General features: G+C 47.7%; 24 non-coding genes across 24 annotated transcripts; all 24 read right to left on the bottom strand.

Annotated features, from left to right (window-relative positions):
- Window positions 1–158: 158 nt before the first annotated feature.
- Window positions 159–229, bottom strand: trnag-gcc. The gene has a single exon. It is a non-coding gene; the product is annotated as a tRNA-Gly (tRNA).
- Window positions 230–595: 366 nt separating this feature from the next.
- On the bottom strand, window positions 596–666 carry trnag-gcc. The gene has a single exon. It is a non-coding gene; the product is annotated as a tRNA-Gly (tRNA).
- A 663-nt stretch (window positions 667–1,329) lies between these two features.
- Window positions 1,330–1,402, bottom strand: trnam-cau. Its single transcript has one exon. It is a non-coding gene; the product is annotated as a tRNA-Met (tRNA).
- Window positions 1,403–1,637: 235 nt separating this feature from the next.
- trnag-gcc lies at window positions 1,638–1,708 on the bottom strand. The gene has a single exon. It is a non-coding gene; the product is annotated as a tRNA-Gly (tRNA).
- A 501-nt stretch (window positions 1,709–2,209) lies between these two features.
- trnag-gcc lies at window positions 2,210–2,280 on the bottom strand. The gene has a single exon. It is a non-coding gene; the product is annotated as a tRNA-Gly (tRNA).
- Window positions 2,281–2,943: 663 nt separating this feature from the next.
- Window positions 2,944–3,016, bottom strand: trnam-cau. Its single transcript has one exon. It is a non-coding gene; the product is annotated as a tRNA-Met (tRNA).
- Window positions 3,017–3,251: 235 nt separating this feature from the next.
- trnag-gcc lies at window positions 3,252–3,322 on the bottom strand. Its single transcript has one exon. It is a non-coding gene; the product is annotated as a tRNA-Gly (tRNA).
- Window positions 3,323–3,688: 366 nt separating this feature from the next.
- Window positions 3,689–3,759, bottom strand: trnag-gcc. Its single transcript has one exon. It is a non-coding gene; the product is annotated as a tRNA-Gly (tRNA).
- Window positions 3,760–4,125: 366 nt separating this feature from the next.
- Window positions 4,126–4,196, bottom strand: trnag-gcc. The gene has a single exon. It is a non-coding gene; the product is annotated as a tRNA-Gly (tRNA).
- A 663-nt stretch (window positions 4,197–4,859) lies between these two features.
- On the bottom strand, window positions 4,860–4,932 carry trnam-cau. The gene has a single exon. It is a non-coding gene; the product is annotated as a tRNA-Met (tRNA).
- Window positions 4,933–5,167: 235 nt separating this feature from the next.
- On the bottom strand, window positions 5,168–5,238 carry trnag-gcc. The gene has a single exon. It is a non-coding gene; the product is annotated as a tRNA-Gly (tRNA).
- Window positions 5,239–5,752: 514 nt separating this feature from the next.
- Window positions 5,753–5,823, bottom strand: trnag-gcc. Its single transcript has one exon. It is a non-coding gene; the product is annotated as a tRNA-Gly (tRNA).
- Window positions 5,824–6,486: 663 nt separating this feature from the next.
- trnam-cau lies at window positions 6,487–6,559 on the bottom strand. The gene has a single exon. It is a non-coding gene; the product is annotated as a tRNA-Met (tRNA).
- Window positions 6,560–6,765: 206 nt separating this feature from the next.
- Window positions 6,766–6,836, bottom strand: trnag-gcc. The gene has a single exon. It is a non-coding gene; the product is annotated as a tRNA-Gly (tRNA).
- Window positions 6,837–7,198: 362 nt separating this feature from the next.
- trnag-gcc lies at window positions 7,199–7,269 on the bottom strand. The gene has a single exon. It is a non-coding gene; the product is annotated as a tRNA-Gly (tRNA).
- A 366-nt stretch (window positions 7,270–7,635) lies between these two features.
- On the bottom strand, window positions 7,636–7,706 carry trnag-gcc. Its single transcript has one exon. It is a non-coding gene; the product is annotated as a tRNA-Gly (tRNA).
- A 663-nt stretch (window positions 7,707–8,369) lies between these two features.
- Window positions 8,370–8,442, bottom strand: trnam-cau. Its single transcript has one exon. It is a non-coding gene; the product is annotated as a tRNA-Met (tRNA).
- A 235-nt stretch (window positions 8,443–8,677) lies between these two features.
- On the bottom strand, window positions 8,678–8,748 carry trnag-gcc. Its single transcript has one exon. It is a non-coding gene; the product is annotated as a tRNA-Gly (tRNA).
- A 366-nt stretch (window positions 8,749–9,114) lies between these two features.
- On the bottom strand, window positions 9,115–9,185 carry trnag-gcc. The gene has a single exon. It is a non-coding gene; the product is annotated as a tRNA-Gly (tRNA).
- Window positions 9,186–9,550: 365 nt separating this feature from the next.
- On the bottom strand, window positions 9,551–9,621 carry trnag-gcc. Its single transcript has one exon. It is a non-coding gene; the product is annotated as a tRNA-Gly (tRNA).
- A 663-nt stretch (window positions 9,622–10,284) lies between these two features.
- trnam-cau lies at window positions 10,285–10,357 on the bottom strand. The gene has a single exon. It is a non-coding gene; the product is annotated as a tRNA-Met (tRNA).
- A 235-nt stretch (window positions 10,358–10,592) lies between these two features.
- trnag-gcc lies at window positions 10,593–10,663 on the bottom strand. Its single transcript has one exon. It is a non-coding gene; the product is annotated as a tRNA-Gly (tRNA).
- A 514-nt stretch (window positions 10,664–11,177) lies between these two features.
- trnag-gcc lies at window positions 11,178–11,248 on the bottom strand. Its single transcript has one exon. It is a non-coding gene; the product is annotated as a tRNA-Gly (tRNA).
- A 663-nt stretch (window positions 11,249–11,911) lies between these two features.
- trnam-cau lies at window positions 11,912–11,984 on the bottom strand. The gene has a single exon. It is a non-coding gene; the product is annotated as a tRNA-Met (tRNA).
- Window positions 11,985–12,697: the final 713 nt, after the last annotated feature.

Raw genomic sequence — 12,697 nt, 5'->3', positions numbered from 1 at the left:
AACATTTAAAACAAGCTGACAACAAGATTCATGAAGAACCTCCAAATGAATTTCCAACTTAGCTCGCTCCAGAATTAAAATAATGATAGAGGGTCGGAAGCACATCCTGACTAAAACACCACAATGACATGTGGGGAGAAGCGTAGGAAAAGGAAAACTGCATTGGCCGGGAATCGGACCCGGGTCTCCCGCGTGGCAGGCGAGAATTCTACCACTGAACCACCAATTCCCACGTTGTCTCAGTTTTCAGCCACTCGGCTGACACCGCCCACTTACGGAAACAAATATTCTGTCTTGGCTGATTGTCTCATGGTTATAGCACTTCAAAGATCCTCCACACTTTTCAAACCTTAGCTTGAGAGGCAGGTTTGTCACCACTTTTCAGCTGTACTGTCAGGATTGTTCTGTTGAAAGACGCCATGGACCTGGAGAAACCATCACTCAACAGAGGAGGTGGTCGAAGCCACCAACTATCAGCCACCTACAATGCTGCCCTGAGCTATAGAATGCGCACGCACCCATGACAGGGCTAAAAGCCCAGCTTGCCCCGGCCAGCTTTGCACTGGATTCAAAACAAAATATTTGAACATTTAGCTGCATTGGCCGGGAATCGGACCCGGGTCTCCCGTGTGGCAGGCAAGAATTCTACCACTGAACCACCAATGCACAGGTTGTCTCAGTTTTGAGCCACTCGGCTGACACCGCCCACTTAAGGAAACAAATATTCTGTCTGGGCTGATTGTCTCATGGTCATAGCACTTCAAAGATCCTCCACACTTTTCAAATCTTAGCTTGAGAGGCAGGTTTGTCACCACTTTTCAGCTGTACTGTCAGGATTGTTCTGTTGAAAGACGCCATGGACCTGGAGAAACCATCACTCAACAGAAGAGGTGGTCGAACACACCAACTATCAGCCACCTACAATGCTATCCTGAGCTCTCTTCCAAGAAGGATGGACAGTCCAACAAAGATGAACTCCAACACTCACACAATAGCAGCCGGCTTATCATCATCGTTGACCCTAACCATGGCCTTTCACACCTTGACTCAGGTAAAACCAACAAGCTTAAACTGGCTAAGGTGTGAACGACCTGCATTGTTTGACATAGTGACTCTCTCAACAAGTATTTTGCCAACATGGGCTAAAGACCTGGAATATCCCACCTGTCGAGTCGAAGTGAAGAAGCCTCTTGGATGAGAAGTTGAAGTATCCTCAACTAACCCCAAGCAAGTGCAGCTGTAGCGAACAACCGAAGAAACTTGACAGACACTGTGGCTCAGTCTGCCACTTTCCTCCCATGATTTTATGCAAATATAACAATATAGGAGTGCCCCGTGTGAGGATTGAACTCACGACCTTCAGATTATGAGACTGACGCGCTGCCAACTGCGCTAACGAGGCCTATTCTTGTGCTAAATACGCACATCCATACGAGATAATGGACCCAGCTTTGCACTGGGTTCAAAACAAAATATTTGAACATTTAAAACAAGCTGACAACAAGATTCATGAAGAACCTCCAAATGAATTTCCAACTGAGCTCGCTCCAGAATTAAAATAATGATAGAGGGTCGGAAGCACATCCTGACTAAAACACCACAATGACATGTGGGGAGAAGCGTAGGAAAAGGAAAACTGCATTGGCCGGGAATCGGACCCGGGTCTCCCGCGTGGCAGGCGAGAATTCTACCACTGAACCACCAATGCCCACGTTGTCTAGTTTTCAGCCACTCGGCTGACACCGCCCACTTACGGAAACAAATATTCTGTCTTGGCTGATTGTCTCATGGTCATAGCACTTCAAAGATCCTCCACACTTTTCAAACCTTAGCTTGAGAGGCAGGTTTGTCACCACTTTTCAGCTGTACTGTCAGGATTGTTCTGTTGAAAGACGCCATCGACCTGGAGAAACCATCACTCAACAGAGGAGGTGGTCGAAGCCACCAACTATCAGCCACCTACAATGCTGCCCTGAGCTATAGAATGCGCACGCACCCATGACAGGGCTAAAAGCCCAGCTTGCCCCGGCCAGCTTCGCACTGGATTCAAAACAAAATATTTGAACATTTAGAACAAGCTGACAACAAGATTCATGAAGAACCTCCAAATGAATTTCCAACTGAGCTCGCTCCAGAATTAAAATAATGATAGAGGGTCGGAAGCACATCCTGACTAAAACACCACAGTGACATGTAGGAAAAGTCAAGCTGCATTGGCCGGGAATCGGACCCGGGTCTCCCGCGTGGCAGGCGAGAATTCTACCACTGAACCACCAATGCCCACGTTGTCTCAGTTTTGAGCCACTCGGCTGACACCGCCCACTTACGGAAACAAATATTCTGTCTGGGCTGATTGTCTCATGGTCATAGCACTTCAAAGATCCTCCACACTTTTCAAATCTTAGCTTGAGAGGCAGGTTTGTCACCACTTTTCAGCTGTACTGTCAGGATTGTTCTGTTGAAAGACGCCATGGACCTGGAGAAACCATCACTCAACAGAAGAGGTGGTCGAACACACCAACTATCAGCCACCTACAATGCTATCCTGAGCTCTCTTCCAAGAAGGATGGACAGTCCAACAAAGATGAACTCCAACACTCACACAATAGCAGCCGGCTTATCATCATCGTTGACCCTAACCATGGCCTTTCACACCTTGACTCAGGTAAAACCAACAAGCTTAAACTGGCTAAGGTGTGAACGACCTGCATTGTTTGACATAGTGACTCTCTCAACAAGTATTTTGCCAACATGGGCTAAAGACCTGGAATATCCCACCTGTCGAGTCGAAGTGAAGAAGCCTCTTGGATGAGAAGTTGAAGTATCCTCAACTAACCCCAAGCAAGTGCAGCTGTAGCGAACAACCGAAGAAACTTGACAGACACTGTGGCTCAGTCTGCCACTTTCCTCCCATGATTTTATGCAAATATAACAATATAGGAGTGCCCCGTGTGAGGATTGAACTCACGACCTTCAGATTATGAGACTGACGCGCTGCCAACTGCGCTAACGAGGCCTATTCTTGTGCTAAATACGCACATCCATACGAGATAATGGACCCAGCTTTGCACTGGGTTCAAAACAAAATATTTGAACATTTAAAACAAGCTGACAACAAGATTCATGAAGAACCTCCAAATGAATTTCCAACTGAGCTCGCTCCAGAATTAAAATAATGATAGAGGGTCGGAAGCACATCCTGACTAAAACACCACAATGACATGTGGGGAGAAGCGTAGGAAAAGGAAAACTGCATTGGCCGGGAATCGGACCCGGGTCTCCCGCGTGGCAGGCGAGAATTCTACCACTGAACCACCAATGCCCACGTTGTCTCAGTTTTCAGCCACTCGGCTGACACCGCCCACTTACGGAAACAAATATTCTGTCTTGGCTGATTGTCTCATGGTTATAGCACTTCAAAGATCCTCCACACTTTTCAAACCTTAGCTTGAGAGGCAGGTTTGTCACCACTTTTCAGCTGTACTGTCAGGATTGTTCTGTTGAAAGACGCCATGGACCTGGAGAAACCATCACTCAACAGAGGAGGTGGTCGAAGCCACCAACTATCAGCCACCTACAATGCTGCCCTGAGCTATAGAATGCGCACGCACCCATGACAGGGCTAAAAGCCCAGCTTGCCCCGGCCAGCTTTGCACTGGATTCAAAACAAAATATTTGAACATTTAGCTGCATTGGCCGGGAATCGGACCCGGGTCTCCCGCGTGGCAGGCAAGAATTCTACCACTGAACCACCAATGCACACGTTGTCTCAGTTTTGAGCCACTCGGCTGACACCGCCCACTTAAGGAAACAAATATTCTGTCTGGGCTGATTGTCTCATGGTCATAGCACTTCAAAGATCCTCCACACTTTTCAAATCTTAGCTTGAGAGGCAGGTTTGTCACCACTTTTCAGCTGTACTGTCAGGATTGTTCTGTTGAAAGACGCCATGGACCTGGAGAAACCATCACTCAACAGAAGAGGTGGTCGAAGCCACCAACTATCAGCCACCTACAATGCTGCCCTGAGCTATAGAATGCGCACGCACCCATGACAGGGCTAAAAGCCCAGCTTGCCCCGGCCAGCTTTGCACTGGATTCAAAACAAAATATTTGAACATTTAGCTGCATTGGCCGGGAATCGGACCCGGGTCTCCCGCGTGGCAGGCGAGAATTCTACCACTGAACCACCAATGCACACGTTGTCTCAGTTTTGAGCCACTCGGCTGACACCGCCCACTTACGGAAACAAATATTCTGTCTGGGCTGATTGTCTCATGGTCATAGCACTTCAAAGATCCTCCACACTTTTCAAATCTTAGCTTGAGAGGCAGGTTTGTCACCACTTTTCAGCTGTACTGTCAGGATTGTTCTGTTGAAAGACGCCATGGACCTGGAGAAACCATCACTCAACAGAAGAGGTGGTCGAAGCCACCAACTATCAGCCACCTACAATGCTATCCTGAGCTCTCTTCCAAGAAGGATGGACAGTCCAACAAAGATGAACTCCAACACTCACACAATAGCAGCCGGCTTATCATCATCGTTGACCCTAACCATGGCCTTTCACACCTTGACTCAGGTAAAACCAACAAGCTTAAACTGGCTAAGGTGTGAACGACCTGCATTGTTTGACATAGTGACTCTCTCAACAAGTATTTTGCCAACATGGGCTAAAGACCTGGAATATCCCACCTGTCGAGTCGAAGTGAAGAAGCCTCTTGGATGAGAAGTTGAAGTATCCTCAACTAACCCCAAGCAAGTGCAGCTGTAGCGAACAACCGAAGAAACTTGACAGACACTGTGGCTCAGTCTGCCACTTTCCTCCCATGATTTTATGCAAATATAACAATATAGGAGTGCCCCGTGTGAGGATTGAACTCACGACCTTCAGATTATGAGACTGACGCGCTGCCAACTGCGCTAACGAGGCCTATTCTTGTGCCAAATACGCACATCCATACGAGATAATGGACCCAGCTTTGCACTGGGTTCAAAACAAAATATTTGAACATTTAAAACAAGCTGACAACAAGATTCATGAAGAACCTCCAAATGAATTTCCAACTGAGCTCGCTCCAGAATTAAAATAATGATAGAGGGTCGGAAGCACATCCTGACTAAAACACCACAATGACATGTAGGGAGAAGCGTAGGAAAAGGCAAGCTGCATTGGCCGGGAATCGGACCCGGGTCTCCCGCGTGGCAGGCGAGAATTCTACCACTGAACCACCAATGCCCACGTTGTCTCAGTTTTGAGCCACTCGGCTGACACCGCCCACTTACGGAAACAAATATTCTGTCTGGGCTGATTGTCTCATGGTCATAGCACTTCAAAGATCCTCCACACTTTTCAAACCTTAGCTTGAGAGGCAGGTTTGTCACCACTTTTCAGCTGTACTGTCAGGATTGTTCTGTTGAAAGACGCCATCGACCTGGAGAAACCATCACTCAACAGAGGAGGTGGTCGAAGCCACCAACTATCAGCCACCTACAATGCTGCCCTGAGCTATAGAATGCGCACGCACCCATGACAGGGCTAAAAGCCCAGCTTGCCCCGGCCAGCTTCGCACTGGATTCAAAACAAAATATTTGAACATTTAGAACAAGCTGACAACAAGATTCATGAAGAACCTCCAAATGAATTTCCAACTGAGCTCGCTCCAGAATTAAAATAATGATAGAGGGTCGGAAGCACATCCTGACTAAAACACCACAGTGACATGTAGGGAGAAGCGTAGGAAAAGTCAAGCTGCATTGGCCGGGAATCGGACCCGGGTCTCCCGCGTGGCAGGCGAGAATTCTACCACTGAACCACCAATGCCCACGTTGTCTCAGTTTTGAGCCACTCGGCTGACACCGCCCACTTACGGAAACAAATATTCTGTCTGGGCTGATTGTCTCATGGTCATAGCACTTCAAAGATCCTCCACACTTTTCAAATCTTAGCTTGAGAGGCAGGTTTGTCACCACTTTTCAGCTGTACTGTCAGGATTGTTCTGTTGAAAGACGCCATGGACCTGGAGAAACCATCACTCAACAGAAGAGGTGGTCGAACACACCAACTATCAGCCACCTACAATGCTATCCTGAGCTCTCTTCCAAGAAGGATGGACAGTCCAACAAAGATGAACTCCAACACTCACACAATAGCAGCCGGCTTATCATCATCGTTGACCCTAACCATGGCCTTTCACACCTTGACTCAGGTAAAACCAACAAGCTTAAACTGGCTAAGGTGTGAACGACCTGCATTGTTTGACATAGTGACTCTCTCAACAAGTATTTTGCCAACATGGGCTAAAGACCTGGAATATCCCACCTGTCGAGTCGAAGTGAAGAAGCCTCTTGGATGAGAAGTTGAAGTATCCTCAACTAACCCCAAGCAAGTGCAGCTGTAGCGAACAACCGAAGAAACTTGACAGACACTGTGGCTCAGTCTGCCACTTTCCTCCCATGATTTTATGCAAATATAACAATATAGGAGTGCCCCGTGTGAGGATTGAACTCACGACCTTCAGATTATGAGACTGACGCGCTGCCAACTGCGCTAACGAGGCCTATTCTTGTGCTAAATACGCACATCCATACGAGATAATGGACCCAGCTTTGCACTGGGTTCAAAACAAAATATTTGAACATTTAAAACAAGCTGACAACAAGATTCATGAAGAACCTCCTCCAACAGCTCGCTCCAGATAATGATAGAGGGTCGGAAGCACATCCTGACTAAAACACCACAATGACATGTAGGGAGAAGCGTAGCTGCATTGGCCGGGAATCGGACCCGGGTCTCCCGCGTGGCAGGCGAGAATTCTACCACTGAACCACCAATGCCCACGTTGTCTCAGTTTTGAGCCACTCGGCTGACACCGCCCACTTAGGAAACAAATATTCTGTCTGGGCTGAACTCACGACCTTCAGATGTATGAGACTGACGCGCTGCCAACTGCGCTAACGAGGCCTATTCTTGTGCTAAATACGCACATCCATACGAGATAATGGACCCAGCTTTGCACTGGGTTCAAAACAAAATATTTGAACATTTAAAACAAGCTGACAACAAGATTCATGAAGAACCTCCAAATGAATTTCCAACTGAGCTCGCTCCAGAATTAAAATAATGATAGAGGGTCGGAAGCACATCCTGACTAAAACACCACAATGACATGTGGGGAGAAGCGTAGGAAAAGGAAAACTGCATTGGCCGGGAATCGGACCCGGGTCTCCCGCGTGGCAGGCGAGAATTCTACCACTGAACCACCAATGCCCACGTTGTCTCAGTTTTCAGCCACTCGGCTGACACCGCCCACTTACGGAAACAAATATTCTGTCTTGGCTGATTGTCTCATGGTTATAGCACTTCAAAGATCCTCCACACTTTTCAAACCTTAGCTTGAGAGGCAGGTTTGTCACCACTTTTCAGCTGTACTGTCAGGATTGTTCTGTTGAAAGACGCCATGGACCTGGAGAAACCATCACTCAACAGAGGAGGTGGTCGAAGCCACCAACTATCAGCCACCTACAATGCTGCCCTGAGCTATAGAATGCGCACACACCCATGACAGGGCTAAAAGCCCAGCTTGCCCCGGCCAGCTTCGCACTGGATTCAAAACAAAATATTTGAACATTTAGCTGCATTGGCCGGGAATCGGACCCGGGTCTCCCGCGTGGCAGGCGAGAATTCTACCACTGAACCACCAATGCACACGTTGTCTCAGTTTTGAGCCACTCGGCTGACACCGCCCACTTAAGGAAACAAATATTCTGTCTGGGCTGATTGTCTCATGGTCATAGCACTTCAAAGATCCTCCACACTTTTCAAATCTTAGCTTGAGAGGCAGGTTTGTCACCACTTTTCAGCTGTACTGTCAGGATTGTTCTGTTGAAAGACGCCATGGACCTGGAGAAACCATCACTCAACAGAAGAGGTGGTCGAACACACCAACTATCAGCCACCTACAATGCTATCCTGAGCTCTCTTCCAAGAAGGATGGACAGTCCAACAAAGATGAACTCCAACACTCACACAATAGCAGCCGGCTTATCATCATCGTTGACCCTAACCATGGCCTTTCACACCTTGACTCAGGTAAAACCAACAAGCTTAAACTGGCTAAGGTGTGAACGACCTGCATTGTTTGACATAGTGACTCTCTCAACAAGTATTTTGCCAACATGGGCTAAAGACCTGGAATATCCCACCTGTCGAGTCGAAGTGAAGAAGCCTCTTGGATGAGAAGTTGAAGTATCCTCAACTAACCCCAAGCAAGTGCAGCTGTAGCGAACAACCGAAGAAACTTGACAGACACTGTGGCTCAGTCTGCCACTTTCCTCCCATGATTTTATGCAAATATAACAATATAGGAGTGCCCCGTGTGAGGATTGAACTCACGACCTTCAGATTATGAGACTGACGCGCTGCCAACTGCGCTAACGAGGCCTATTCTTGTGCTAAATACGCACATCCATACGAGATAATGGACCCAGCTTTGCACTGGGTTCAAAACAAAATATTTGAACATTTAAAACAAGCTGACAACAAGATTCATGAAGAACCTCCAAATGAATTTCCAACTGAGCTCGCTCCAGAATTAAAATAATGATAGAGGGTCGGAAGCACATCCTGACTAAAACACCACAATGACATGTGGGGAGAAGCGTAGGAAAAGGAAAACTGCATTGGCCGGGAATCGGACCCGGGTCTCCCGTGTGGCAGGCGAGAATTCTACCACTGAACCACCAATGCCCACGTTGTCTCAGTTTTCAGCCACTCGGCTGACACCGCCCACTTACGGAAACAAATATTCTGTCTTGGCTGATTGTCTCATGGTTATAGCACTTCAAAGATCCTCCACACTTTTCAAACCTTAGCTTGAGAGGCAGGTTTGTCACCACTTTTCAGCTGTACTGTCAGGATTGTTCTGTTGAAAGACGCCATGGACCTGGAGAAACCATCACTCAACAGAGGAGGTGGTCGAAGCCACCAACTATCAGCCACCTACAATGCTGCCCTGAGCTATAGAATGCGCACGCACCCATGACAGGGCTAAAAGCCCAGCTTGCCCCGGCCAGCTTTGCACTGGATTCAAAACAAAATATTTGAACATTTAGCTGCATTGGCCGGGAATCGGACCCGGGTCTCCCGCGTGGCAGGCGAGAATTCTACCACTGAACCACCAATGCACACGTTGTCTCAGTTTTGAGCCACTCGGCTGACACCGCCCACTTAGGAAACAAATATTCTGTCTGGGCTGATTGTCTCATGGTCATAGCACTTCAAAGATCCTCCACACTTTTCAAATCTTAGCTTGAGAGGCAGGTTTGTCACCACTTTTCAGCTGTACTGTCAGGATTGTTCTGTTGAAAGACGCCATGGACCTGGAGAAACCATCACTCAACAGAGGAGGTGGTCGAAGCCACCAACTATCAGCCACCTACAATGCTGCCCTGAGCTATAGAATGCGCACGCACCCATGACAGGGCTAAAAGCCCAGCTTGCCCCGGCCAGCTTTGCACTGGATTCAAAACAAAATATTTGAACATTTAGCTGCATTGGCCGGGAATCGGACCCGGGTCTCCCGCGTGGCAGGCAAGAATTCTACCACTGAACCACCAATGCACACGTTGTCTCAGTTTTGAGCCACTCGGCTGACACCGCCCACTTAAGGAAACAAATATTCTGTCTGGGCTGATTGTCTCATGGTCATAGCACTTCAAAGATCCTCCACACTTTTCAAATCTTAGCTTGAGAGGCAGGTTTGTCACCACTTTTCAGCTGTACTGTCAGGATTGTTCTGTTGAAAGACGCCATGGACCTGGAGAAACCATCACTCAACAGAAGAGGTGGTCGAACACACCAACTATCAGCCACCTACAATGCTATCCTGAGCTCTCTTCCAAGAAGGATGGACAGTCCAACAAAGATGAACTCCAACACTCACACAATAGCAGCCGGCTTATCATCATCGTTGACCCTAACCATGGCCTTTCACACCTTGACTCAGGTAAAACCAACAAGCTTAAACTGGCTAAGGTGTGAACGACCTGCATTGTTTGACATAGTGACTCTCTCAACAAGTATTTTGCCAACATGGGCTAAAGACCTGGAATATCCCACCTGTCGAGTCGAAGTGAAGAAGCCTCTTGGATGAGAAGTTGAAGTATCCTCAACTAACCCCAAGCAAGTGCAGCTGTAGCGAACAACCGAAGAAACTTGACAGACACTGTGGCTCAGTCTGCCACTTTCCTCCCATGATTTTATGCAAATATAACAATATAGGAGTGCCCCGTGTGAGGATTGAACTCACGACCTTCAGATTATGAGACTGACGCGCTGCCAACTGCGCTAACGAGGCCTATTCTTGTGCTAAATACGCACATCCATACGAGATAATGGACCCAGCTTTGCACTGGGTTCAAAACAAAATATTTGAACATTTAAAACAAGCTGACAACAAGATTCATGAAGAACCTCCAAATGAATTTCCAACTGAGCTCGCTCCAGAATTAAAATAATGATAGAGGGTCGGAAGCACATCCTGACTAAAACACCACAATGACATGTAGGGAGAAGCGTAGGAAAAGGCAAGCTGCATTGGCCGGGAATCGGACCCGGGTCTCCCGCGTGGCAGGCGAGAATTCTACCACTGAACCACCAATGCCCACGTTGTCTCAGTTTTGAGCCACTCGGCTGACACCGCCCACTTACGGAAACAAATATTCTGTCTGGGCTGATTGTCTCATGGTCATAGCACTTCAAAGATCCTCCACACTTTTCAAACCTTAGCTTGAGAGGCAGGTTTGTCACCACTTTTCAGCTGTACTGTCAGGATTGTTCTGTTGAAAGACGCCATCGACCTGGAGAAACCATCACTCAACAGAGGAGGTGGTCGAAGCCACCAACTATCAGCCACCTACAATGCTGCCCTGAGCTATAGAATGCGCACGCACCCATGACAGGGCTAAAAGCCCAGCTTGCCCCGGCCAGCTTCGCACTGGATTCAAAACAAAATATTTGAACATTTAGAACAAGCTGACAACAAGATTCATGAAGAACCTCCAAATGAATTTCCAACTGAGCTCGCTCCAGAATTAAAATAATGATAGAGGGTCGGAAGCACATCCTGACTAAAACACCACAGTGACATGTAGGGAGAAGCGTAGGAAAAGTCAAGCTGCATTGGCCGGGAATCGGACCCGGGTCTCCCGCGTGGCAGGCGAGAATTCTACCACTGAACCACCAATGCCCACGTTGTCTCAGTTTTGAGCCACTCGGCTGACACCGCCCACTTACGGAAACAAATATTCTGTCTGGGCTGATTGTCTCATGGTCATAGCACTTCAAAGATCCTCCACACTTTTCAAATCTTAGCTTGAGAGGCAGGTTTGTCACCACTTTTCAGCTGTACTGTCAGGATTGTTCTGTTGAAAGACGCCATGGACCTGGAGAAACCATCACTCAACAGAAGAGGTGGTCGAACACACCAACTATCAGCCACCTACAATGCTATCCTGAGCTCTCTTCCAAGAAGGATGGACAGTCCAACAAAGATGAACTCCAACACTCACACAATAGCAGCCGGCTTATCATCATCGTTGACCCTACCCATGGCCTTTCACACCTTGACTCAGGTAAAACCAACAAGCTTAAACTGGCTAAGGTGTGAACGACCTGCATTGTTTGACATAGTGACTCTCTCAACAAGTATTTTGCCAACATGGGCTAAAGACCTGGAATATCCCACCTGTCGGGTCGAAGTGAAGAAGCCTCTTGGATGAGAAGTTGAAGTATCCTCAACTAACCCCAAGCAAGTGCAGCTGTAGCGAACAACCGAAGAAACTTGACAGACACTGTGGCTCAGTCTGCCACTTTCCTCCCATGATTTTATGCAAATATAACAATATAGGAGTGCCCCGTGTGAGGATTGAACTCACGACCTTCAGATTATGAGACTGACGCGCTGCCAACTGCGCTAACGAGGCCTATTCTTGTGCTAAATACGCACATCCATACGAGATAATGGACCCAGCTTTGCACTGGGTTCAAAACAAAATATTTGAACATTTAAAACAAGCTGACAACAAGATTCACGAAGAACCTCCAAATGAATTTCCAACTGAGCTCGCTCCAGAATTAAAATAATGATAGAGGGTCGGAAGCACATCCTGACTAAAACACCACAATGACATGTGGGGAGAAGCGTAGGAAAAGGAAAACTGCATTGGCCGGGAATCGGACCCGGGTCTCCCGCGTGGCAGGCGAGAATTCTACCACTGCACCACCAATTCCCACGTTGTCTCAGTTTTCAGCCACTCGGCTGACACCGCCCACTTACGGAAACAAATATTCTGTCTTGGCTGATTGTCTCATGGTTATAGCACTTCAAAGATCCTCCACACTTTTCAAACCTTAGCTTGAGAGGCAGGTTTGTCACCACTTTTCAGCTGTACTGTCAGGATTGTTCTGTTGAAAGACGCCATGGACCTGGAGAAACCATCACTCAACAGAAGAGGTGGTCGAACCCACCAACTATCAGCCACCTACAATGCTGCCCTGAGCTAAAGAATGCGCACGCACCCATGACAGGGCTAAAAGCCCAGCTTGCCCCGGCCAGCTTTGCACTGGATTCAAAACAAAATATTTGAACATTTAGCTGCATTGGCCGGGAATCGGACCCGGGTCTCCCGCGTGGCAG

The sequence above is a fragment of the Solea senegalensis genome, unplaced genomic scaffold (genome assembly GCF_019176455.1).
Source record: "Solea senegalensis isolate Sse05_10M unplaced genomic scaffold, IFAPA_SoseM_1 scf7180000017568, whole genome shotgun sequence".
NCBI classification, from domain to species: Eukaryota; Metazoa; Chordata; class Actinopteri; order Pleuronectiformes; family Soleidae; genus Solea; species Solea senegalensis.
The sequence above is the reverse complement of the archived record's forward strand: the minus strand, read 5'-3'. Positions and strand labels throughout refer to the sequence as shown.